The following is an 8,076-nucleotide window of genomic DNA, read 5'->3' on the forward strand; positions in this document are numbered from 1 at the left end:
TACTAAAGAGAATTTATGAAGCAATTACTTTTAATGCTATAAGAGGAAATTAAGTACTCATTGATTCTTGATTTATAAGCTTGAGCCTAAGATCATGAAAAAGCAAATATAACTTAATTAAATGTCCCTTGGCTTGGCTACTATTGAGGTCTTCACTCATAAAGTTAGTAAAACAAACCATTCCTAGAACATAAACGTATATTGGCTCTTCCAGTTGGGAAGGCAAATAATTTACTGGTTAAATATATTCAGCAAAGTTAACCCAAGTGAGAGATTTTCCCAGTGTCCTTTGGGGCTTAAAGAGATAAAAGCTGTTGTGGTTCTAAGGAAGCCATTGTCCTGGGAATGATAGGCATTAACTTCCTCTAAAAAGATGTAAACATTTCTTCTATTAGAAATATATATTTTAATGTGCTAACAAAACAGACCATAGATCTGCAAAGGAAACAGCGTTCTAGTGTATCCATTGGCTGAGTGTTTGCAGTTATTCATGGAGACGTTAACCTGGGATAATTTAATTGAGCCTTCCAGTAATGTTGCTATTTTTCTCCTCTGAAGTGTAAGTGAGCTTTAAAAATTGGGTTCTAAAATGCAGCACTCCGGGTGATTCATAGCGAGCCAGCGAGCCGGTACGAATCCCTCTTTGTGCTTCAGGAGTTATTGACTAAAAAAGAAGGGAAGGTGAGACAGGAGAAAGAAAGCACAGATACAGAACTATGCAGAGTGGAGCAGGACCATGCAAAGAAGCCGCCTTCCAAGGAAGCGCTATGTCTCTGTTTGCCATTCATCTGCCACGCAATGGGAAAACCCATTTAAATACATGTTGTTTGTGTTTGTTTTTATGTCTGTATCTGTTCATATGTGTGTGCGCACTTGTACGTGTGAGTGCATATGTGCGTGTGGGGGCCAGACGTTGATGCCAGTATCTTTCTTAATTGGTTTTCACCGAATTTATTGAATTGATTTTGTGGGTATGGATGTGCCTGAATGTATATATGTGCTCCATGTATGTGTGAGCCTGTGGGGATCAGGATAGAATATCCAGTTCCCTGGAAGAGGAGTTAAAGATCATTGTGAGGTGCGATATGGGTGCTGAGACCTGGACCCAGGTCCTCTGCAAGAGCAGCAAGTGCTCTTATCCACTGAGCTGTCACCCAGCCCTCCCACCTTAGTCTTTGAGACAGGGTCTCTCACTGGCTTGAAGATCACCAGTCCACTCTAGCCTCAAGGCCAGCAATCCCCACAGAGTCCTGTCTCTGCCTCTGCTATCCAGGCCTGTCCCTCCATCCCAGCTCTTCCCGTGAGTGCTGGGGATCAAAGTCAGGCTTGTGTGGAAGGCAATTTAGAAACAGAGCTTTCTCCTTAGCCTCTAGATATGTTTTAAGGGTGCCTAAGCATTAAGAGTTTCAAGGCTTGTTAGAGAAAAGAAAGAGTTTGAGAAATTCTCTTCCCCATGGCCAGGGAGTGGTGGTGGGGGCGCAGATGGAAATTTTGTCTTCAATGGTCCAGGAGGCTGGTTCAGGAAGGAAAGTTGCCATGGCAGTAAAGGAGAAAAGTTTGTTTGAATTCTGGCCCCCAAGTGTTAGGGTGGTGAATGGGAAAAGCAGCATGTGCTGGCTGGGGGTGGGGGGTGAGGGGAGGGAGGGATGAAATATTAAGGTACTTTTTAGGGAGCGCTGGCATCTACCAGATCTCCTCTTAGATTGGCTTTGTGGTTAGATGAAGTTTTACCTGATGGTTGGCTGGTCTTAGGGGCTTTTTTTTTTTTCCTTCAGTGATGGAGAACTTTTTTTTCTCTGTCTGTTCAGTGAGTGTGCTTACAATTTGACCTGTGGGTGTATATTCTAAGCACAGGCTCTAAGTGGCCCCAATTTGTGGACTGTGTATGGCAGTGGATTAACCCAGAAAGCTAAAGTGGAGAGACACAACCTAATAAATTATTCTGGCTGAGTGGCCTAGAGAATTTCTTTTTTCTGACATTTCTGACAGACTGGTTCTGAGTCATGTCTTCTGGACGGCCACCTTCTCCTCATGTCTCCACACGGCTATCCCTCCGTCTGTCTGTGCCTGTGTCTTGGTCTCCTTTTCTGATAAGGACACCAGTCTCATTAGATTAGGGTCCATCCTTACGGTCTCATTTTTACTCGGTGCCCCAGCTTTTTCAAAATATTTAATTAATGTATTTTTTAAAACTTTAGGTGTCTGGGTGTTTCGCCTGAGTCAGTGCACAACACATTTGCAGTGGACTCAGATGCCAGACGAGGGCATCAGATCCCCAGGAACTGGTGTAACAGAAGGTTGTGGGCCACCTTGTGGGTGCTGAGAACTGAACCTGGGTCCTCCGGAACAGCAGCAGCCAGGACTCCTAACCACTGAGGCATCTCTCCTGCTCTTTAATTCCACTTTGAGAGACCCCGGCCTGTGCAGTTCTTTTCTGAAGTGTAGGAGATATTTTTAGAGGGCACGGTTCAGTCTATAATACAGGAGAGAAGCTGAGGTAGACATAGGTCATCGAGTAAAAAAAATAAAAAAATAAAAAATAAAGAAGACGCCGAGCAAGCAAGTCTGGTCCTTCGTGCAGTCTGCATACTGCCCATTTCTTGTCGCCGCTGTCGCTGGTGAATGTCAGTCAAGCAGGTTTCTAAGAAATAAGTAACTTGTTAGGCAGTGCTTGGTGGTGTCCGTGTCCCCAGCCTTCCAGCCTGACCTCCGTGGATGTAAAGTTGAGTGGACAGTTAGTTCCTGAACAAGCATTCTGGTGCCAGAATGCTGCCGGTGACGCCCCTAACAGACAGGTCAGTCAAGATGAAAAGCTGACACTCTATGTGTTAGTTTAAAAGTGATTCCTAGAAGGCCTGACAAAGGGGCAAAGTCCAGAAAATGTTACCTAAACTATCTATCACTTTCTCTTATTATGAAAAGAAAGAAGTTTCTAGAAGGAGAGATGTGACAGTCTGCTGAAAAGAGGTGATGACATGAAAAGGGCTGAAGACACGTTTGTTCCCTGGCAGTCTCAGGACCTGGACGTACATCCTTCTTCACATAGCTTCCAGAAACCTTGGGCACATTAGTAAGAAGTATATGAGGCAGCTTGGGCAAGTCAGCTCAGCGGTTAGGGTGCTTGCCATCAAGCCTAATGACCTGCATTTGACCCCCAGACTCCACATGGTGGAGGGCGTGCTGCTTAGTCTTATGTCAACTTGGCACATAAACTAGAGTTACCTGAAAGGAGGGAAGGCCAACTGAGGAAAATGCACCTTTGGAGCATAGGGTGCCCCCGAGAACTTGGTTGACAAGGACTTCGGACTGTGACTTTCATTGTTCATGGGACTAGAGACTGCGCTCAGTGTTATAAAAGACATTGTCCCGGAAAATGCCGCACATAGAGGGCGAAAGCTGTGAGGACCGGTGTCTCAGGGTTTCAGTCCCTTTTGGTGGGGCAGGTGAGGTGGAAACTTAGTTCTCATCAGCAGCGTGTGTGGGGGAACGTTTGCTCACGGTGGAGCAGAAAGGAAGAGAGTAAGGAGGGAACTAAGGGTCAGGCCAGCCTTCCAAGGCCTACTTTCATAAGCCGGGCTGTACCCCCTGAAGGCTCCACACCCTTCCAAGTCAGCGCTGCACATTACAAACTGTGGAGACTATTGACAATTCAGACCGTGACCTGTGGAGTCTGAGAGGCTAGCCCGCACCCCATGGCTCTTCCTGAACTGGGGTAATCTTGCCACTCATGGGGCACTTGTTGGTTCTGGAGACACTTTTGATTGTCATGCTGGAGAAGACACTGCTCACGCCTCCCATGGCCCAGGCTGGCCACTACAACAAAGTGCGTCCACCTGCCCCACACAGACCCAAAGGTCACATCTGCTCACTGAGGCTGATTTAAAGAGACCCCAGTGACCCCCACAGGGCTTGGGAAGCTGAGGTAAGAGGATTTTGTGTGTGTGTGTGTGTGTGTGTGAATTACAGGCCATCACGGACGATGAAATAAACTCCAGGCCAGCCTGGGCTAAAAGTGAGACCCTGTCTCAAAACACAGGGGAGAAAAGGATGATGAAAAAGAAAGTACAAATTAAAATTAAAATTAGGATAGATACAAATATGGTGGCTTCTTGGCAGGAGGTGGAAGGTAGAGCTGGAAGGTCACAGAGACACACACAGGGGCTGTGGGGTGAGCACACGGTCACAGAACTGTCATTTACATGTTAATGTAGTCAACAGTGTTTGCTGTAGGACAGGATGGGAGAGTGAGCATGGGCTGACCAGCCTTTAGGGTGGATGGGGCTGGGGAACTCGGCTTCATTTCTAAGGGATTCAGAAGGGTAGAGTGAAGTCTGCTGGATGGGAAGAGCAGATGTGGCTGGCAGAGTTTCTCTGTGTATCCTCGGCTATCCTGGAACTCACTGCTACAAGCTGGCCTTGAACTCACAGAGATCTGCCACTGCCTGGCCAATATATCTCATTGATGATGCCGATGATGAGAACGATGCCGATGATGACAATCGTGGTGGTGGTTAGTGCTGGGGACTGAACCAAGGGTCTCACATGCTCAACCAGCTGTGCTATATTCCTGATCACCCACTTATTTACTTATGTAATTTTGCAACACTAAAGATTAAATCCGTGGCCTCACATAAGCTAGGCAAGTCCTCCGTCACCAAGCCATATCCCGAACCCTCTTTTCACTTTTTATTTTGAGACAGGTTCTTGCTGAGTTGTCCAGAATGAGCTTGAGCTTGCAATCATGGTGACTCAGCCTTCCAAGTAGCTGGGATTACAGGCATGCATCATTGGGCCAGGCTTATTGCTTTTTTTTTTCTAATAGTGTAGACAATGTTTATTTTTGAAAGACTTTTGTGATGTTTATTTCTTTAAGAGGCATTGTTATTTGCAGTGTTGGAGACTTTATTAACACAAAGGATATGGCACATCGTTAAGATAGAATTGCTGTCTTAGTTAACATAGTTAAGATAAAGTAGCTGATGTATTATCATTAGAATATATAAAGTGGAATCTCTAGGCATTCAGGAAAAACAAACAGAAATAAAGTGGAATAGAGCTCTTTCCTTCCTGCCGCCACCATGCCATACAGACTGAGGAAGACTTGGGAATCCCGGGCCCTGTGGTCACTGCCGCCTCAGTAAACACTCCAAGCACCCAGGAGGCCGAAGGAATAGCTGGAGATGTGCATCACCGCAGGAGCAACTTCGACCAACATCGTCCAGGTTACTTTGGGAAAGTTGGCATGAGGCATTACCGCTTAAAGAGAAACCAGAGCTTCTGCCCAACTGTCAACCTGGATAAATTGTGGACACCGGTCGGTGAGGAGACAAGGGCCAGTGCTACAAAAGACGAGACTGGACTTTCTTCCATCATTGATGCTGTGCGATCGGGCTGCTGCAAAGTTCTGAGGAAGGGCAAGCTCCCTGAGCAGCCTATCATCTGAAGGCCAGATTCTTCAGCAGAAGAGCTGAAGAGTGGGATGTGCCTGTGTCCTGGTGGCTTAAGGCTATCCAGGGAGGTTATTTAAATGCTAACATTAAAAAAAAAAGTGGCATGGAAGACTGAAACTCTTCTATAGGAACCAAGTAGGAAACAGAGAATGAGGAACATTTCTCTGACATGACTCAGAGCTAGTGGATGAGCACAACCCTGTGACACAGAATGCTCCCAGAAGTGCCACCAGCACCTGAGGACACTTTACAATTGAGTCAAAACAAAACCTGCAGTGTTCCTTGAAGAGGAGGAGGGGAGGGGGGTAAGGGGAAGGAGAGAAGAAGCAGGAGGAAGAGAACAAAACAAAACAAAGAAAAAGACCCACAGTCTTTGCCAATCTATCTCATAGCTAATAACAAAAGTATGAAAGGAACAAATTCCTGAAGTTCTCCAAAACAAATTCCCAACTCCCCCGTAGGGCCACTTTTCTTTTCTTTTCTTTTCTTTTCTTTTCTTTTCTTTTCTTTTCTTTTCTTTTCTTTTCTTTTCTTTTCTTTTCTTTTCTCTTTTCTTTTTTTTTAACAGAACAGGAAACAAAATGTTTAACTCTAGATTGAATATCTACAATAACTGTAATAAAATACGGAATCTAAACCTATAGAGAGAGCAATACGTGGCCTGTCTTTTCTGTTAAGTGCCTGATTAGATAAAAAGACTAAAGGATCCAATAAAGAGAAACTGCACTTCACAGATCGTTTTGCTCTGAGCTTGAAAGTACATCGAAAACAAGGCTTGTTTTTTTAAAAAAAGGGTTTGTACATCTTAGGAAGTAGAAGTATAAAAAAAGACAGATGAAAAACTGATAAATTAGGAAATGAGTTAATTAGTGAGTGATCACGAGAGGTAGCTCAGGAGGCCCTCAGCTCAACGTAGCGATTGACCTGCTAGCATCTGCCAGAGGCACACACAGAACTAGTGTACACCCAGGAAAAGGAGCCAAGACTGAAGCCACCCCAAGGAGCCTCAGCTTCATTTCATGGCTATCAGTTTGGCTACAAGAATGAAGTGAGTGATTCCCAAGGAAAACTGGACGTGAAAATCTTTTCATGTCCAGTGAAAAGATCAGCAGAAAATGAAAACACTCTAACCATAAAGGAAAGGTCTAAGGAGGTCCTTTTGTAAGGAGCCTTCAGAGGGCTGGAGAGATAGCTCCGTGGGGAAAGCACGGGCTGCATGCTTCTCAGAACCCAGGTAAAGCTGGAAGCAGTGTGGTGCGTCTGTAGTCCTTAACAGGCGCATGGTCAGAGATGAATGAATGCTCCCTGGTTATAAAAACTTATACCATACAAGACAATAACATATAATTGCACACACACACACACACACACACACACACACACACACACACACACACGAGACAGGGCCTTACTATGCAGACCAGGCTGACTTTAAACTCACAGAGATCTGCCCACCTCTCCCTCTTGAGTGCTAGAATGAAGGTGTGCACCACCACTCCTGGTCCAATACTCTGCTTAACGAGGAAACCAGCATCAATGATGCTCAGTCTAGTCAGCAAACAACACACTATCATCAGGGCAGTTGCAATTAGACTCTTCTCTGACAAGGTTTTAGTAACTTGACTCTCAGCATCTCAAGAACCTCTTCTTGTGATTACATGATACTTTTCTTTCTTTCTTTTTTTTTTGTTGACTTTACATAGGAGGCTGTCTTATAGTGATTTTAATGATAATTTCTTTAAAGATGATTTTTTAATTTTTTTTAAAAAATGTGTGTGTGTGTGTGTGTTTATGTGTGTGTGTAAATGCATGGATCTATGGAGGCCAGAGCAGAGTGTTGGATCCCCTGGAGTTAAAGTGCCTGCCTTGGGTCCTGGAAACTGAACTTGGCTCTTCTTCAGGAAGAGCCAGTGCATTTCTGAGTTACCTTTTGTTTCCAAACCATTTGTGCTATTGTCAAAAACATATTCCAGCCCCCTTTGCCCATTCTTTCATTACTTTGACATTGTTGTATTTGCAAATTAGCAGCTCTTGTCATATACCTTGCAAATCTTTTGATCAGTTTATAGTTTGTCTTTAATCTTGTTTATGGTGTCTTTTGGCATGAAGGAACTTAAATACATCTATGTAACGAAATCTTCAATCTTATGTATTAATAGGTTTCCTCTTGGTGTTTGCACTGAGTAGAGCTGTGTCCAAGCCCGGGGGCATCGTCCCCACTGTTTTATTTGAGCGGTTTTACGGTTGTAGTTACGGTTTTACACTGAGTGCTCTGACACACCCGCAGTGCTTACAGCTGGCACGACCGAGGCAGGGGACGTGCATGTGCCAATTTTCCCAGGCTGCAGAGTAGCTGCGGGATCCGGTCCCTGGCCGTCGGTTTCAGGGGCCGTGTTGAGGCACTGTTTTCTCCTGTGGCCTCAGGTGTGCGCTTCTGCATCTTTGTGTAATTTGTCTGGCTCTGGCAGAGTCAGCACCCTGGTTCTCTGCCAGGACAGAGAGATCCTAACGCCATCTTTTCTTCCCCCATTATTCCCTGAAATTCCTTCTTCTGAACCATCTTAAATATTGTTTCTCAAGTTTCAAAAATAAATTTCTGAGCTATCCAAGAAAGGAAACAGTGTTT

At 44.8% G+C, this 8,076-nt stretch overlaps 1 pseudogene; it reads left to right on the forward strand.

The window, feature by feature from the left end:
• The first annotated feature begins 5,078 nt into the window (after positions 1-5,078).
• Positions 5,079-5,565, forward strand: LOC110557921 (large ribosomal subunit protein uL15-like; annotated as a pseudogene).
• The last annotated feature ends 2,511 nt before the right edge of the window (positions 5,566-8,076 follow it).

The sequence above is a fragment of the Meriones unguiculatus genome, chromosome 1 (genome assembly GCF_030254825.1).
Source record: "Meriones unguiculatus strain TT.TT164.6M chromosome 1, Bangor_MerUng_6.1, whole genome shotgun sequence".
Classification (NCBI taxonomy): domain Eukaryota; kingdom Metazoa; phylum Chordata; class Mammalia; order Rodentia; family Muridae; genus Meriones; species Meriones unguiculatus.